Here is a 19,806-nt window from a genome sequence, read left to right on the forward strand (position 1 = left end):
CTGGAAAAACCATAGCCTTGAGGAGACAGACATTTGTTGGTAAAGTAATGTATCTGCTTTTTTGTATGCTGTCTGGGTTGGTCATGGCATTTCTTCCAAGGAGCAAGCATCTTTTAATTTCATGGCTGCAGTCACAATCTGCAGTGATTTTGGAGCCCAAGAAAATAACCACTGTCACTGTTTCCATTGTTTCCCCATCTGTTTGCCATGAAGTGATGGGACCAAATACAATGATCTTAGTTTTCTGAATGTTGAGTTTTAAGCCAATTTTTTCACTCTCCTCTTTCACTTTCATCAAGAGGCTTTTTAGTTCCTCTTCACTTTCTGCCATAAGAGTAGTGTCATCTGCATATCTGAGGTTATTGCTATTTCTCCCGGCAATCTTGATTCCAGCTGTTGCTTCATCCAGCCTGGCATTTTGCATGATGTACTCTACATATAAGTTAAATAAGCAGGGTGACAAAATACAGCCTTGACATACTCCTTTCCTGATTTGGAACCAGTCTGTTGTTCCATGTCCAGTTCTAACTGTTGCTTCTTGGCTTGCATACAGATTTCCAGGAGGCAGGTCAGGTGGCCTGGTATTCCCATGCCTTTAAGAATTTTCCACAGTTTATTGTGATCCACACAGTCAAAGTCTTTGGCATAGTCAATAAAGCAAAAGTATGTTTTTCTGGAACTCTCTTGCTTTTTCGATGATCCAGCAGATGTTGGAATTTGATTTCCGGTTCCTCTGCCTTTTCTAAATCCAGCTTGTACATCTGGAAGTTCATGGTTCATGTACTGTTGAAGCCTTGCTTGGAGAATTTTGAGCATTACTTTACTAGTGTGTGAGATGTGTCCAGTTGTTTGGTAGTTTGAACATTCTTTGACATTGCCTTTCTTTAGTTATATGATTCTTATATTTTCATCCAAAGCTGGGTAGTTTTATTCTTTAAGCCATTTCATGTAAATCATCTTAATTTATTTTTGAAAGTATGCTTGCAATAAATTATTATTTTTGAAGACAATAGATGTTGGATACTGTATGACAAAGTACCAAAGAGCTTTGAATACCCTGTGTCCCTTAGATATTTTCCCTGGTGATATGCAATATTCCACACATTGAAACAAGTAATTGGGAAAAAGAATCACACATTCTTTCTACAACCATTCTATGTAAATGAGTTCATCAGATTAATCTCCCTAAGTGACTAATGGGATCAGGCAGCCAAAGAAGTAATTGTCTTTGCAGGGTATGATAAAGTATTGAACTAAACCATACCAAACAACACAATGTGAAATAGTGACCTCTGAAAAGGGAGTAATACTGGAGCAGAAAGATGCACACAACACCTTTTTCCCTATTGACCCCTAATTCCACTCCTATACAGTATCTTCCAGGAAGTACAGAAACATTAACTTACCAATACAAGAAAACCTAATGTTCTGCAGGACAAACAGAGGGAAGATCACAGAGTTACACCATACTGAAACCTCTGCTTTACACAATTATCACTGAGCTTCAGGAAGGTGGACTTTACCTTCAACCTCCATGTTGCATTATGTGAAACTATATTTCAGACCAGTAGATTAATGTGCTACAATTTTTTTTTTCCTGTTGTGGCAGCTCTTTAAACATTTTCTTTAAGAGCCCCATATACATATTTATTTCAGTTTCAAAATTCTGGGTATGGTAAACATTCTAAAACTTGGACAGCTTAATGTATCATAAGCTTTAGATTATTATTCTCAAGTTTACAAATTACTTATTCTTCAGCTTTTGTTCACTACTTATATTTTTACTATTGGCCTTGGGGAATTTTATTTAAATAAAATTTATTTTATATCCCATTACATATTAATAACAGTTATTGTCTAATGTGTATTAAATTTTTTTCAGACTGGCAGTTGAGTAGCCTGCTCTTTCTTTTTGAGATGCTTTATTGCTGGAGTTACATATTCAAAGTTTAGAGATAAAATCAGAAGACTGATCCAATTCCATTTCTCTAGTAAAATTTGACCCTGCGCTTACAGTTAATAATGCACCAGGCTTTTCCTTGGGTTAGGCAGTGTGGAAGACTAATTTAGTCCCTAGAGTACCATTTCACACAATAAAACACTCACTTTGCTTTTTGTCCTAGTGACTGGAAGAATTAACACATTTCTTAAGTGCCAAATTTAATCCCAGAGATTAGGTCATATTTTGGGAGAATGCACATCAATGAAAAGTAGTTAGCATTAGAACATAATAGGAAATAACAATAAATTAATGAAAAACAGAAATAAAATGTTCCCTCTAAGCAAAGTATTTCTTTTTCCAAGGGATATTTATTGAATTACAGTGGCAAATTTATCAATCATGGTACGCTCTAGGACTAGTTCCACATTTAATGTTAAAAATACTTTTTGTAGGCTACAGTTGCAAAAAAGTAATATGCAATTTTAGTTTACAGAGAATGGTTAAAATAAGCAAAGCTGCCCATTAATCAAGCCCTCACTCCTGAACAGCAACATGGTAGCTTGTAAGCATGCCTCCAACTTCTTGAGACAAGCACAGTGCCCTGCTGGGAACTCAGAAGAATAAGATTTTTTTACTCTTTAGAAGAAAAGAGTATAAGTCTACATCAACTTGGTCATCTCTTAATAACATAAAATATTTCTCTTAGGATGATCTCTATTGAGAGATACAAGCTAGCTAAAATATGAAATATTGAAGCCTGCAACAATAAAATTTATCCATGAATACAAAATAATTGGTAAAACTGATTTTTTAAAAACCCAGTATCTGTTAATTGCATAAGCCTGGAACCAGAGATCAAATTGCTAACATCTGCTGGATCACGGAAAAAGTAAGAGAGTTCCAGAAAAACATCTATTTCTGCTTTATTGACTATGCCAAAGCCTTTGACTGTGTGGATCACAATAAACTGTGGAAAATTCTGAAAGAGATGGGAATACCAGACCACCTGATCTGCCTCTTGAGAAATTTGTATGCAGGTCAGGAAGCAACAGTTAGAACTGGACATGGAACAACAGACTGGTTCCAAATAGGAAAAGGAGTATGTCAAGGCTTATATTGTCACCCTGCTTATTAACTTATATGCAGAGTGCATCGTGAGAAACACTGGGCTGAAAGAAGCACAAGCTGGAATCAAGATTGCTGGGAGAAATATCAATAACCTCAGATATGCAGATGACACCACCCTTATGGAAGAAAGTGAAGAGGAACTAAAAAGCCTCTTGATGAAAGTGAAAGTGGAGAGTGAAAAAGTTGGCTTAAAGCTGAACATTCAGAAAACGAAGATCATGGCATCCGGTCCCATCACTTCATGGGAAACAGATGGGGAAACAGTGTCAGACTTTATTTTTCTGGGCTCCAAAATCACTACAGATGGTGACTGCAGCCATGAAATTAAAAGACGCTTACTCCTTGGAAGGAAAGTTATGACCAACCTAGATAGCATATTCAAAAGCAGAGACATTACTTTGCCAACAAAGGTCTGTCTAGTCAAGGCTATGGTTTTTCCTGTGGTCATGTATGGATGTGAGAGTTGGACTGTGAAGAAGGCTGAGCGCCGAAGAATTGATGCTTTTGTGTTGGAAAAGACTCTTGAGAGTCGCTTGGACTGCAAGGAGATCCAACCAGTCCATTCTGAAGGAGATTAGCCCTGGGATTCCTTTGGAAGGAATGATGCTAAAGCTGAAACTCCAGTACTTTGGCCACCTCATGCGAAGAGTTGACTCATTGGAAAAGACTCTGATGCTGGGAGGGATTGGGGGCAGGAGGAAAAGGGGATGACAGAGGATGAGATGGCTGGATGGCATCACTGACTCGATGGGCGTGAGTCTGGGTGAACTCTGCGAGTTGGTGATGGACAGGGAGGCCTGGCTTGCTGTGATTAATGGGGTCGCAAAGAGTCGGACACAACTGAGCGACTGAACTGAACTGAACTGAAAATTAGGTTCTTCCTCAGTATCTGCTAATTGCGTAAGCCCACTCCAGTACTCTTGCCTGGAAAATCCCATGGACGGAGGAGCCTGGTAGGCTGCAGTCCATGGGGTTGCTAGGAGTAGGACACAACTGAGCGTCTTCACTTTCACTTTTCACTTTCATGCATTGGAGAAGGAAATGGCAACCCACTTCAGTGTTCTTGCCTGAAGAATCCCAGGGACGGGGGAGCCTGGTGGGCTGCCGTCTCTGGGGTCACACAGAGTCGGACACGACTGAAGCGACTTAGCAGCAGCCGCAACTTAGAATTAGATCCTTCCTGGGAGAAGAAGAAGTGAAGTCTCTCAGTCGTGTCTGACTCTTTGTGACCCTATGGGGTGTAGCCTACCAGGCTCCTCCACCCCTGGAATTTCCCAAGCAAGAATACTGGAGTGGGTTGTCATTTTCTTTTCCAGAGGATCTTCCTCACCCAGGGATCAAACCCAGGTCTCCCGCGCTGTAGGCAGACACTTTACCTCCTAAGCTACCAGGGAAGTCTTTTCCTGGGAGAAGGAAATGGCAGCCCACTCCAGTATGCTTGCCTGGAGAATCCCATGGGTGGAGGAGCCTGTCGGTCTACAGTCCATGGGGTCGCAAAGAGTCGGTCGGACACGACCAAGAAACTAACACACCCACAACTGAAAATTAAAAACTATACTCTGAACAATTCCATAGTCGTAGAACCTTTACCCTAGCAAAGATCCGCCTTAATTTTTTCTTCAGTGTTTTAAGTACTTCGTATCTAACAAAGACTATTATTAATCCTAGGTTTTTTTTCTTCTTCTTTTACTTATATGGTAGAAACATCCATTCGAAACTTCATATTGGTTAGTAATGAAATTTAACTGGATGCAAACATATATAATATTTGTTACATAAGAATAATGAACCAAGAGTTAAGAGTCTGCTGGTTATGTATTTAAGAGTTGAAGAGGAGTTCAGGACATTAAGGAAATGGCAACCCACTCCAGTATTCTTGCCTGAAGAATCCCATGGACGGAGGAGCCTGGGGGGCTACAGTCCACGGGGTCGCGAAGTGTCGGACACGACTGAACGACTTCACTCACTCAGGACGTTAAAGGGGGAAAAAAACCTTATCCTCAGCGACATCTAGTGGACAACTACAGAATGCCACCTTTAATAAAAGCTACTACAGATCAGGCAAGTGCACAACTTCAGCTCTTTGTTATCCTTTGTTACATTTATGTAAGGATTATAAGCCTCTACTGAAAAATAACTTTACATAAGCAGTAAAATTACTTGTTTTAAGAAACAATGGAAATTACACAAGGCCTAGAAAATTATGTAATGGAAAAAATCTTAATTTAAAAGTTTATAATGATGTAATTATATGCCATTATAGGAAAAGTGTTTTCAACACTTTAAAGATCTTCTAATAGACACTGTCGTCCTATTTTATGTAAATATAAAAATATATGTGTTCTTCATTTAACTTTAAAAACTCAATGTTGATCATTTTATTTGTTCATCTTATTAGCTAAAGTAAGAAGCTAGATTATTTTGTCAGAAAAATTTATTCTCACTGTATATTTTTCTATTTTTCTGTGATTATTTGAGGCACAGAAATACAGTGCTTTCTATATTAACATTTTAAGGAAATATCAAAATATTTTCTCATTGCTCTTTGATGATCGTTTTTAATAATATGTAAAAAGATGCCTGTTACATATGACACTATGATCACTTTATTTCTAGCTAGCTCATTTGCCTTTGAGAGTACAGTAACCTTGTATTACTGTTATTGTTTTTCCATCTCCTTTCAAAGCATAGAGTATCTACTGGTAAATTATTTCTGTTCTTGACCTTCAATTTGTCCTAGTATCTCTTTGTATGAGTTCTCCCAATTCTGTTTTTTGTATGCCTTCTGTAACCTTATTTATCTCATCGCAATTTTCCTTTTTTGTGTCATCTATTTCATGTTCCTTTTTTGTATTCTAAATTACTTTCTATTTTTCTTACCACTTTAAGTCTCTCTTTTTTCATATTTGCCACTAATCCCAAGCATTCTTACAAGAGAAAACAATTTTGTGATATCTAATTATTTTCCTTAATAAATCATTTTTTCTCTTTATTCAAATGTTCTTTATTCAGTTTCCATATTTGCTTTCTTGCTGTTCCTATGGTTATAATTAAGTACTATAAAAATATAATTTAAATATCTTAATTTTAGAGTATTTATTTTCATTTTTAAGTGAGTTTCCCTAAGTAAAGCTTTCCCACTACTTTTTGAAGTTAGCAAGAATTCGGTAACTCCTACTACATATTTAGTTTTAGCTCAAGTTCCTTTGGGGTAACCAAGAAAAATAGCTTATATGTATTTAAATGATTAGTCTGATAAGAGAATCACATGTGAAATGACAAATATGATACTACATAATCAGCACTAATTTTTTTAATATTGACCAAAGTGTGACAGATTCAAAGAAGAGCAACAGGAGTCATAAAGAGAATAGAAACTTATTTATAATAAGCTTTTTAAATGATTATTTTCTAGCATCTTTAAACATTTAGTATTATGTCTTTAAGATTCCTTGCCCTAGGCAATGTACGATAATAATGTAAATTTTAGATTTCTTGATGACTCCGCTTCTACTTGGGCTTCTCAGGGGATGATAGTGGTAAAGAACCCACCTGCCAATGCAGGAGACATGAGAGATGTGGGTTTGATACCTGGGTTGGGAAGGTCCCCTGGAGGAGGGCATGGCAACCCAGTCCAGTATTCCTGCCTGGAGAATCCCAAGGATAGCAGAGACTGGTGGGCTACAGTACATAGTGTCACATAGAGTTGGATACAACTGGGAGACTTATCACTCATGCTTTTACTTGAAAAACTTGAATAGATTTGAAATAGTGAGTAGACAGAAGGGAATAAGAAAGCTTATGGAAAGAATCCAGGGCAAGTGTGAGACCAAGGGGAGAAAAAGTAGATTGCACCTTCAGGAAAGGTGCAGCAAACAACTTAATAAAATTCAGAAGTATATATTTTGGATTAAACAATTATAAACACGTATGACATTATGAAAATTTTCATATCAGAAAAAAATTATGTTGTAGCTATATAGTAACAATTGCTTTTGACAAGGAGATGCTAACAGTTACTAAAAGATAGAATAACTTGACCAGAGTACTGATAAGATGCCATCACATCTGATGGTGTGTACTATAGAAAGGAAATCCAACAGCATTTGATATTATATTATTGTTAAACAACCTGTTATGGCTAGGGGAAACTGAGTGAAGGATAGAAAGGTCCTTCCTTTACTATTTCAAAACTTCATGTAAGTCAACACACATAGAATAAAAATATGGGAAACAAAATGCCAAAAAAAGTGGAAGAAGGAAGAAGAAGAAGAAATTGAATCAGGGAAGGCATAACAAGTGAAAGTAAAGTTTACAATAGTAATTAACAAAACAAAAGCCAAAGTACACTAGAGATAACCCCTAACATTTTATTCTTTGAAAAACTGAGTTTATAAAATCTGTCAAGGCTAAAAATAAAAAAGGAATTATACAAAATCAATATTAGAGATGAAAAATAAGAACGTTACAATCTAGATATTAAAAATCAGTTCAGTTCAGTTGCTCAGCTGTGTTGAACTCTTTGCGACCCAATGGACTGCAGCATGTCAGGCCTCCCTGTCCATCACCAACTCCTGGAGTTTACTCAAACTCATGTCCATTGAGTCGGTGACGCCATCGAACTATCTCATCCTCTGTCATCCCCTTCTCCTCCTGCCTTCAATCTTTCTAAGTATCACGGTCTTTTCAAATGAGTCAATTCTTCGCATCAGGTGGCCAAAGTATTGGAGCTTCAGCTTCAGCATCAGTCCTTCCAATGAACATTCAGGACTGATTTCCTTTAGGATGGACCAGTTGGATCTCCTTGCAGTCCAAGGGACTCTCAAAAGTGTTCTCCAACACCACCATTCAAAACCATGTATTCTTCAACACTCAGCTTTCTTTATAGTACAACTCTCACATCCAGATGTGACTACTGGAAAAACCATAGCCTTGGCTAGATGGACATTTGTTGACAAAGTAATGTCTCTGATTTTTAATATGCTGTTTAGGTTGGTCACAGCATTTCTTCCAAGGAGCAAGCTTCTTTTAATTTCATGGCTGCAGTCACCATCTGCAGTGATTTTCAGAGCCCCCAAAAATAAATTCAGCCAATGTTTCCACTATTTCTCCATCCATTTGCCACGAAGTGATGGGACGAGATGCCATGATTTTTGTTTTCTGAATGTTGAGTTTTAAGCCAACCTTTTCACTCTCCTCTTTCACTTTCATCAAGAGGCTCTTTAGTTCTTCTTCACTTTCTGCCTTAAGGGTGGTGTCATAAGCATCAAATCAGAGATCAGATCAGTCACTCAGTCGTGTCCGACTCTTTGTGACCCCATGAATCACAGCACTCCAGGCCTCCCTGTCCATCACCAACTCGCAGAGTTCATTGAGACTCAAGTCCATCGAGTCAGTGATGCCATCCAGCCATCTCATCCTCTGTTGTCCCCTTCTCCTCTTGCCCCCAATCACTCCCAGCATAAGAATCTTTTCCAATGAGTCAACTCTTCCCATGAGTTGGCCAAAGTACTGGAGTTTCAGCTTTAACATCATTCCTTCCAAAGAAATCCCAGGGCTGATCTTCAGAATGGACTGGTTGGATCTCATTGAAGTCCAAGGGACTCTCAGGAGTCTTCTCCAACACCACAGTTCAAAAGCATCAATTCTTAGGTGCTCAGCCTTCTTCACAGTCCAACTCTCGCATCCATACATGACCACAGGAAACACCATAGCCTTGAGTAGACGAACCTTTGTTGGCAAAGTAATGTCTCTGCTTTTGAATATGCTATCTAGGTTGGTCATAACTTTCCTTCCAAGGAGTAAGCGTCTTTTAATTTCATGGCTGCAGTCACCATCTGTAGTGATTTTGGAGCCCAGAAAAATAAAGTCTGACATTGTTTCCACTGTTTCCCCATCTATTTCCCATGAAATGATGGGACCGGAGGCCATGATCTTCATTTTCTGAATGTTGAGCTTTAGGCCAACTTTTTCACTCTCCACTTTCACTTTCATCAAGAGGCTTTCTAGTTCCTCTTCACTTTCTTCCATAAGGGTGGTGTCATCTGCATATCTGAGGTTATTGATATTTCTCCCGGCAATCTTGGTTCCAGCTTGTGTTTCTTCCAGTCCAGCGTTTCTCATGATGTAATTTGCATATAAGTTAAATGAACAGGGTGACAATATACAGCCTTGACGAACTCCTTTTCCTATTTGGAACCAGTCTATTGTTCCATGTCCAATTCTAACTGTTGCTTCCTGACCTGCATACAAATTTCTCAAGAGGCAGATCAGGTGGTCTGGTATTCCCATCTCTTTCAGAATTTTCCACAGTTTATTGTGATCCACACAGTCAAAGGCTTTGGCATAGTCAAAAAAGCAGAAATAGATGCTTTTCTGGAACTCTCTTGCTTTTTCCATGACCCAGCAGTGTTGGCAATTTGGTCTCTGGTTCCTCTGCCTTTTCTAAAACCAGCTTGAACATCAGGAAGTTCACGGTTCACATATTGCTGAAGCCTGGCTTGGAGAATTTTGAGCATTACTTTACTAGCATGTGAGATGAGTGCAATTGTGCAGTAGTTTGAGAATTCTTTGGCATTGCCTTTCTTTGGGATTGCAATGAAAACTGACCTTTTCCAGTCCTATGGCCACTGCTGAGTTTTCCAAATTTGCTTGGAATTTGACATATTGAGTGCAGCACTTTCACAGCATTATCTTTAAGGATTTGGAATAGCTCAACTGGAATTCCATCACCTCCACTAGCTTTGTTCATAGTGATGCTTTCTAAGGCCCACTTGACCTCACATTCCAGGATGTCTGGCTCTAGGTCAGTGATCACACCATCGTGATTGTCTGGGTCGTGAAGATGTTTTTTGTACAGTCTTCTGTGTATTCTTGCCATCTCTTCTTAATATCTTCTGCTTCTGTTAGGTCCATACCATTTCTGTCCTTTATCGAGCCCATCTTTGTATGAAATATTCCTTTGGTATCTCTGATTTTCTTGAAGAGATCCCTAGTCTTTCCCATTCTGTTGTTTTCCTCTATTTCTTTGCATTCATTGCTGAAGAAGGCTTTCTTATCTCTTCGTGCTATTCTTTAGAACTCTGCATTCAGATGTTTATATCTTTCCTTTTCTCCTTTGCTTTTTGCTTCTCTTCTTTTCACAGCTATTCGTAAGGCCTCCCCAGACAGCCATTTTGCTTTTTTGCATTTCTTTTCCATGGGAATGGTCTTGATCCCTGTCTTCTGTACAATGTCAGGAACCTCATTCCATAGTTCATCGGGCACTCTATCTATTAGATCTAGGCCCTTAAATCTATTTCTCACTTCTACTGTGTAATTATAAGGGATTTGATTTAGGTCATACCTGAATGGTCTAATGGTTTTCCTTACTTTCTTAAATTTAAGTCTGAATATGGCAATAAGGAGTTCATGGTCTGAGCCACAGTCAGCTCCTGGTCTTGTTTTTGCTGACTGTATAGAGCTTCTCCATCTTTGGCTGCAAAGAATATAATCAATCTGATTTCAGTGTTGACCATCTAGTGATGTCCATGTATAGAGTCTTCTCTTGTGTTGTTGGAAGAGGGTGTTTGTTATGACCAGTGCATTTTCTTGGCAAAACTCTATTAGTCTTTGCCCTTGCTTCATTCCGTATTCCAAGGCCAAATTTGCCTGTTACCTCAGGTATTTCTTGACTTCCTACTTTTGCATTCCAGTCCCCTATAATGAAAAGGACATCTTTTTTGGGTGTTAGGTCTAAAAGGTCTTGTAGGTCTTCATAGAGCCGTTCAACTTCAGCTTCTTCAGCATTACTGGTTGGGGCATAGACTTGGATTACTGTGATATTGAATGATTTGCCTTGGAAATGAACAGAGATCATTCTGTCGTTTTTGAGATTGCATCCAAGTACTGCATTTCGGGCTCTTTTGTTGACCATGATGGCCACTCCATTTCTTCTGAGGGGTTCCTGCCCGCAGTAGTAGATATAATGGTCCTCTGAGTTAAATTCACCCATTCCAGTCCATTTGAGTTCTCTGATTCCTAGAATGTTGACATTCACTCTTGCCATCTCTTGTTTGACCACTTCCAATTTGCCTTGATTCATGGACCTGACATTCCAGGTTCCTATGCAATATCGCTCTTTACAGCATCGGACCTTGCTTCTATCACCAGTCACATCCACAGCTGGGTATTGTTTTTGCTTTGGCTCCATCCCTTCATTCTTTCTGGTGTTATTTCTCCAATGATCTCCAGTAGCATATTGGGCACCTACTGACCTGGGGAGTTTCTCTTTCAGTATCCTATCATTTTGCCTTTTCAGACAGAATGTGGTCCACTGGAGAAGGAAATGGCAAACCACTTCAGTATTCTTGCCTGGAGAACCCCATGAACAGTATGAACAGCATGAACAGTCATCAACATATCTGAGGTTATTGATATTCCTCCTGCAATCTTGGTTGCGGACTCTCAAGTGTCTTTTCCAACACCACAGTTCAAAAGCATCAATTCTTTGATGCTAAGCTCTCTTTATAGTCCAAATCTCACATCCATACTGGATGTGAAAAACCATAGCTTTGACTTTGAAGACCTTTGTTGGCAAAGTAATGTCTCTGCTTTTTAAGTCACTGCCGTGGTTTGTCATCTCTTTTCTTAAAAGGAGCAAGCATCTTTTAAGTTCACTATCTGCAGTGATTTTGGAGCCCAAGAAAATAAAGTCTGTCAGTGTTTCCATTCTTTCCTCATCTATTTGCCATGAAGTGATGGGACCAAATGCCATGATCTTAGTTTTAAGCCAGATGTTTTGCTCTCTTCTTTCACTTTCATCAAGAGGCTCTTTAGTCCCTCTTCATTTTCTTCCCTAAGGGTGGTGTCATCTGCATATGAGGTTATTGATATTTCTCCCACAATCTTGATTCCAATTTGTGCTTCATCCAGCCCAGTGTTTCTCATGATGTACTCTGCATATAAGTTAAATAAGCATGGTGACAATATACAGCCTTGACATACTCCTTTTCCCTTTTTGAACCAGTCTGTTGTTCCATGTCCATTTGTAACTGTTGCTTCCTGACCTGCATACAGGTTTCTCAAGAGGCAGGTCAGGTGGTCTGGTATTTCCATCTCTTTCAGAATGTTCCACAGTTTATTGAGATCCACACAGTCAAAATCAATAAAGCAGAAATAGATGTTTTTCTGAAACTCTCTTGCTTTTTCAATGATCCAGTAGATGTTGCCAAATTGATTATTAAGTTTTACTTAATAATCAATTTGGTGTTATAAATTAATGGAAAAAATTCTTATAAAAGCTTAGCTTACCCAGAATGATGTAGAAAGATGTTTAAAATCTGAATAGACTTCAATATGTGAAATAAATTGAATTCCTAAATAAAAACCTTTCACAAGTAAAACTTCATGATTAGTTGTCTTCACTGATAAATCCTAACACTTATATAATGAAGAATAATATACACAAAAAATATATAAGGGGATGAAAAATGTGGCATTTTTTTCAACTTAGTTTATGCGATGAATACAACAGTAATAATGAAATCTAAGACATTACAAGAAAGAAGAACCAGTTAGTATATGATGATATTCTATTATCCTAAAGGAAATATTCTTTAGGCTGGTTGATCTTAGCACAGAAATGAGAACTGAAAGCTGTTTTCTATGTTAGGCAATGTAAAATAAGTAAATAAATATATATAAGAAATTATTCTGAAATTAATAAGAAATAATAAATTATTCCTTAGAATCTGTCTTAGTCCATTCAGTCTGCTATACCAGAATACCATATATTGGATGACTTATGAAAACAGAAATGTATTTGTTCCAGTTTTTGAGGGCTGGGAAATCTATGATCCAAGTGACTGCAGATTCAATGTCTGGTGTGGGTTTATTTCCTTATTCACACACTGTGTCATCACATGGCAGAAGGGTAGGGGAGCTTTAGGAGATCTCCTATATAAGGGCACCAATCCCATTAATGAGGACTCCACCCTCATGACCCACTCACTTCCCAAGGCCCCACCTCTAATTACCATCACATGGAAGAGTAGGCTTATATATATGAATACAGAGGGAGAAGAGAGACACAAACATTCAATCTTTTGTAGAATCCTCACCTTAGGGCCAAGAGAAAGAAATTCAGCAACAGAAGCATTTCTTAAATCAAATGAAAAGTAAATCAATAATAATTTGTTAGTCTTCCATTCTTTTCATACTTTTCATGGAGTTCTCCCAGCAAGAAAACTGGAGTGGTTTGCCATTCCCTCCTCTAGTGGACCACGTTTTGTCAGAACTCTCCATCTGTCTTGAGTGGCCCTGCATGGCTTGGCTCATTGCTTCACTGAGTTACACAAGACCCTTTGCCATGACAACACTGTGATCCATAAAGTGGAAGCGGTGACAGATGTTGTTTTCTTGGGCTCCAAAATCACTGCAAACAGTGACTACAGCCATGAAATTAAAAGACACTTGCTCCTTGGAAGAAAAACTGTGACAAACCTATGCAGTATTAAAAAGCAGAGACATAACTTTGCCAGCAAAATTCTGTATAGTCAAAGCTATGGTTTTTCCAGTAGTCATGCACGGATGTGAGAGTTGGACCATAAAAAAGGCTGAGCACTGAAGAATTGATGCCTTTGAATTGTGGTGCTAGAGAAGACACTTATGAGTCTCTCAGACTGTAACAAGATCAAACCAGTCAATCCTAAAGGAAATCAACCCTGAATATTTATTGGAAGGACTGATGCTGAAACTGAGGCTCTAATACTTTGTCTACCTAATGTGAAGAACTGCCTCATTGGAAAAGACCTTGTTTCTGGGAAAGATTGAAGACAAAAGGAGAAAAGGGAGGCAGAGGATGAGATGGTTTGCTAATATCATGGACTCAATGGACTTGAATCTGAACAAACTGGGAAGTAATGAAGGAAGGGGAAGTCTGATGTGCTGCAGTCCATAGAATCACAGAGTCCGACATGACTTAGCAACTGGACAACAACAATGACTTTTATTCTATATTATTGGATAACTAATAAAGTTGAAGTTCAGGATTTCTCAGTGGAATGCAGGGTATATACATTGCAAGGTAACTAGTGACACTGCATTCTATTTGCATACTATTTGCCCCATGGTTCTGGCCATGTGTGACATTAATTTTGAGGAAAAAATACCAAGTTTTTGTGATTACAGAAGTCTTTGAAGAGCAGAAACTGATTTGAAAGGAGTATTATTAAGCATAAAAGAAGTAAAGGATTATGCAAATGAAGTTACCCCCAATTTTTTTTTTTTTTTTTTTTGAGGAGCACTACATGGTACAGTCTTGTTGGTGAGTGTAGCTTATTGAGAGCAGAGGGAAATTGTTTACAAAGGAGGGAAATTGTTTGCAAAGGATTGTTGAAAACAGATGTTGGAGTGTACTAGTTTTAGCAACTCTCTCTTATCAGTCTTATTTATTACTTTAGGGGAAGTCTCAACTACTCATTACATGGTATGCATAATGGAAACTTGCTTTGCAGGTTTTTTTGTTGTTGTTGTTAACATAAAGTAGAGATGTTAGTACATTTTATCACTTTCTTTTCTACATCATGCCAAATACAATCTGTCTTCTCACTAGACTCAGAGATCTTATCTATCTACAGGATACAGTGGGGGAGGATAAGGAGGAAGAAATAAGGAGAAATAACATCCTTTTTTATATATAAATTTCATGCTTCCAAGACTGAAACCTCCTCTTTGTAGGAAAATCTGCTTTTATGAAGGGGATTAGAGTGAATGTTTCATTTTTCATGGCTCCATGGGCTACATCCTCTGATTTCCGGGCCTTAAGATTATTGGTATCTGTTGTGTTCCGGTCACTGGTTATATTTGTCCCAGTCTCCACTAAAAGTAATTTTTCAAGTGATTTTTCATTTTATTCACAACTATTTCTGCCTACAAATTAAAAAAAAAATCACTTACCAAGATTATTTTTAAACTCAGTCTCCCTTTTCTATTATCCTTGGACTTCTAGCTGAAAGATCACAGCGCAAAAAAGCCTTCATTCTTGTTTTCACATTTGTCCCCAACTTATTCCTGAAAGCACCCCGTGACCATATGTGAATAGGATTTTCTAAAACCATTTCAACAGATGGATTTGGAAAAGCTTGTAAATGTAGACTTCTTACTTGCTTATTTGGTTTGTCATATAAAAGAAAAAGAGAAAAAGAGCATCCTTCTAATTCTAACACCCACAATAGCTATTTGTTCTAAAAAGTGAGGGTCCATTAAACTGACTTTTGTGACTCTAGAACTTGATAATATTGCAGAAGTTGTATAACATACATCATATTTTATTCCAAATCTGAGATCAAATAACTTAGTAATACAAACAATTGCCATTTCCTTCTCCAGTGCATGAAAGTGAAAAGTCAAAGTGAAGCCGCTCAGTCGTGCCCGACTCTTAGCGACTCCATGGACTTGCAGCCTTCCAGGCTTCTCCATCTATGGGATTTTCCAGGCAAGAGTACTGGAGCTGGTTGCCATTGCCTTCTCCAATACAAACCATAGTCCTCTTAATAGGCATATTGAATTGATCCAAACTGCAATAACCTCCTTTGTCCAAAAATAAGAATGGATTCAGGCATCAAACATGAGTCCATTTGCATCTTTGCTTAAGATAATTAATTGTGATTCAGATAAAGAAAAGCAAGCATACTCATTAAATTTGCAGGTGAGGTCATATTGTGGACAGGTAGAATGCAATAGATGTTTTGACAGCAACAACTGAAAGAATTATAATAAAATTAAATTGAGTAAAGTGGAGATATGTTTCAAAAATGTAAATAATGTTTTATAGGATAAGTTCAAACCAATACACTTGAAAAGGAGTAGGAATCTGAAGGTAGGAACCAGTAAATATCATAAGGCATGCTGCATAGCAGCTCACTATGAGTATTTGTTCTTTCTTTCACTTATTTAGTTAGTCAGTTATGTAATATGAGGAGAGATTGCACAAAATAGATTGAAGCTTGCCTCTTAGAGTCTGATATTTCAGGTTCAAATCTTATCATTTTCTAGCTTTGTGACCTTTGGCCATTTAATATTTCTCAGCTTTAGTTACTTCCTCTGTAAAATGGTGCTAATTGTTTCATATGGTTATTGTAAAGATTCAATTAAATATTGTATAAAAATGCATGGGAATCTCCATTTCCTAGTATCGACTTTGTCTTTATTACTCTGCTGATATCACCGCAAGTTACCAACAGTGTTCCTAGTTAAAACCATTGGATAATTTTTAAGTCCACGTTTTTGTGGATTTGCTGTTTATTCCTTCCAAATGTTATCTACCTTGGCATACAGTCACTTGATTTTTCTCTTATATCTCTATTTCTTTCTCATTTTCTTCATAGCTTCTTCACTAAAACTATACATGTTAATTGTGTATTTATTGTGAGATGATCTTTCTGAAAAATAACACTGATGAAGATCTTGGTGTCAGCCCTCAAGAGGTCACTTCTCTAGTTAAATATAGGGAGAAATGGACAAAGATGAGAATGAGCTTCTGCGAAGACTAGAAGATAATGGTGCGGTGAGAAAGGAGGGTTAGAGGAAGGAATTACTGCTACTGCTGAGTCACTTCAGTCGTGTCCAACTCTGTGCGATCCCATAGACAGCAGCCCACCAGGCTCCCCCATCCCTGGGATTCTGCAGGCAAGAACACTGGAGTGGGTTGCCATTTCCTTCTCCAATGCAGTAAAGTGAAAAGTGAAAGTGAAGTCGCTCAGTCGTGTCCAACTCTTAGAAACCCCATGGACTACAGCCTACCAGGCTCCTCCATCCATGGGATTTTCCAGGCAAGAGTACTGGAGTGGGGTGCCATTGCCTTCTGCAAGAGGAAGGAATAGGTCCATAAAAAGAGACATATACACTGAGATAAAAAATTAGTGATTATCTACAGTGAGAAGGGTGGTGAGGAGTTGTTCTGGTGTAAACACAGAATATGTAAAAGTTGAGAGGTGAGAGAAACTATTTCAAGTCTGAGAGAGACAATGAAATTCCACAGGATTAACTTTTTTAAAAATACTGTGCTATGATTAAGTGGAGGTGGAGCTAGCAAAAACCAAAAAGACAAGACTGTACAAGTAAGTAGATACCCAGTCATTCAGAACTATGTTTCACCATTTTTAGACACTTATATTTTATGCTGAAAGCAATACGAAAACATTGAAGGGTTTTAATTACCATCGCTGTCTCTGACTTGGATTTTTGCAATCATTTTCTAACTCACTCCTCCGCTTCCTGTCAGGACAGAGTAACAAAATTTAAAATTCAGTCTTGACCATGTTGCTCTGCTATTATTTAATTTTTGGTAGATCTTCAGAGTCTAAATCCTCCGTGTATTTTCTTTGAAAGCATTGCATAATAATTATCATGGCACTTGTCTTTTCCACTCAAGACAATGAACTCCTTAAGGTGGTGAAGGAGGAAACGGACAGAACACGTTCTATCTTGAAAGCAGGACTCCAACTCGGGCCGGACTGTGGACTTTGAGTTATATGCCCAGTATCTACGGAAATGACATACCAACTGGAAAACCACGCCCCCAAAAGAAAGAGCCCTAGGGCTCATACCTAGACTCTCTGTTGCCTGGAAGAATACCCTAATTATCTGTGTAACTGAATGGAATCATGAATTCTATTATGCTTATTGGGGTATGACCACAGACCTATTGATAACTGTCCACTGTTAACTATCTATGAATCATGGGTTAACTTTGATTATATCTTTCTTTTTCTTTGTTCAGACTAGTTCCAGGGAATTTGTGGGGGAGGCGTGGGTTTGGGCACGTACACTTAGGGTATATAAGGTTTTCACAAAAATTGGTTAGGATCTTTGGCTAAGAGAAGACACTGCCTTGGGCCCGCCGGTGTAATAAACTGCGCTCCACTGTCTACATTGTCCTTCTGAGTGAGTTTGTTTCCCGGAATGCGTGGCTACAACAAGAGATAATTAACCAATGTATCACTAGCATCCAGCTCCATGACTACCACGTAGTAGTTGCTCATATTTCATTATTCATTTAATAATTAATTCACCATCAGGAATTATTAAAATTTAAATTAGAGAAACAGATTAAATGCTTTTAAGATATTTTCAAAACCATGATTGTACAACTCAAACTGTCTGTAATCAAAGGGTAGTTCCTGGACCAGCAATATCAATATTACCTAAGAACTTGCTAGGAAGGTAACTCTGGGGTCCTCTTCCAGACTTACTGGATCAGAAACTCTGAGTGTGCTCAATGCTCTGTTTTAAGAAGCTCTAGTGACTCTGATGCCCTGGAAGGTTTAAGAACCACTATCGATACCATTGACACATTTGCGGGGAATGAGTTTGTTTTGTGACATTAATGGGCCATCACTGTAACACTGCTTCACATCCTTGATAGGACATTAATTTGTTTCTTCATTCTGCTTCAAGGTGTGGGGTATGATATTTCTGCTGGTGCTAATTAGGATGTTTGCTATGGGTTTAATAGGAAAGTATTTTTATATATTTTTTTAAATTGCAGATTGAGTTAATTTATTTGCACTCTTCTATTTTTATTCTTTATAAAACTTCAGACTGAATTCAACAGCTGATAAGGATTCAGAATCTGTCACTTTAACTCAGTTATTTATCAACCTCCTCATGCAAATAGATGAAGAAATTTGTTATAGAACAGTTTGAGAACTATTAATTAGCCAAAAATAAATCCAGATAAAGAATCCAAAATGACAATTTGGGACACTGAAAGTAGAAGAAAATACAGTCTATTGACTCATGGATTCCTCTGACATGTGGATCTGTTAATTGCACATCAGCCATAATGATGATTTTATATTTCTATAGCTAGCTAGCAGTATTTCTGGCTTTCAGTCTCTGCCTTTGTTTGTTTTTCACTCACAGGTATGTTATGACTTCTTGTCCCCTTGATTGGTTTAGAAGCATTTTGGGGGAAGGTAAATACATTAAGATCAAATTGAAAAAGTAGTTATTTTGAATACAATGGGCAATATCCGATTACACATTCCTACTCCACAATGATTGGATAATTTCTACTCTGGAAAGTCTTTGCAAAATATAACCAACCAAGTACCTAAAGGTTCTGTTCACAATGGTGCATATAAATCAAATCAAAACAAATAACAGCAACAAAAATAGCATACTTTATTTTGCCTATTAGTGTGTATTTGTTTAAAATATGGTAAATAGTTTGTGATGCTTCAAATTGGATTTTTTTTTTTTTTGCCCATATGAAATACAGTCATTCACAGCTCATCTAAATAGACTCAAAGTATCTGAGACTGAAAGATAGTACAACTTATCCTCAGCTTTTCTCTCTCTCTCTCTCAAATGAGCTAATTGATATCCAGAGATGTTAACTGACTTGTCAGAGGATAATTAATTCACATGTGTTAGATTCATAACTAGAAAACAATGTACTGGCTCCAGGTTTAGTCCTGATAAAGTATATTTATCAACTTAAATATATAAAAAGTTTAATTGAAGTATAGTTGGTTTACAATATTGTTATTTTCCAGTATACAGCAAAGTTATTCAGTTACATACATATATAATTTCATATTCTTTTCCATTATAGCTTATCATGGGATATTAAATCTAGCTCCCTGTGCTATCTAGTGACCTGTTAAAGGCCTTGCTGTATAGTAGTCTTGTTACTTATTTTTTATAAAGCAATTTGTATCTGATAATCCCAAACTCCTAATTTATCTTGC

The 19,806-nt window shown here is 37.7% G+C and overlaps 1 long non-coding RNA gene across 2 annotated transcripts in view; it reads left to right on the forward strand.

The window, feature by feature from the left end:
• The window catches only part of LOC147380189 (uncharacterized), a 144,430-nt gene extending 126,456 nt beyond the window's left edge, over window positions 1–17,974 (forward strand). The window contains exon 3 of one of the 2 annotated variants that reach the window (XR_015134932.1): window positions 17,484–17,974. This is a non-coding gene — a long non-coding RNA (uncharacterized LOC147380189). Of the gene's footprint in view, window positions 1–4,894; window positions 6,062–17,483 lie in introns of those variants that run through there. The other variant, XR_015134931.1, reaches the window with a different exon arrangement.
• The last annotated feature ends 1,832 nt before the right edge of the window (window positions 17,975–19,806 follow it).

Source organism: Bos grunniens, chromosome 1 (genome assembly GCF_055505025.1).
Source record: "Bos grunniens cultivar Pamir isolate PY7600 chromosome 1, Bosgru_T2T1.0, whole genome shotgun sequence".
Taxonomy (NCBI): Eukaryota; Metazoa; Chordata; class Mammalia; order Artiodactyla; family Bovidae; genus Bos; species Bos grunniens.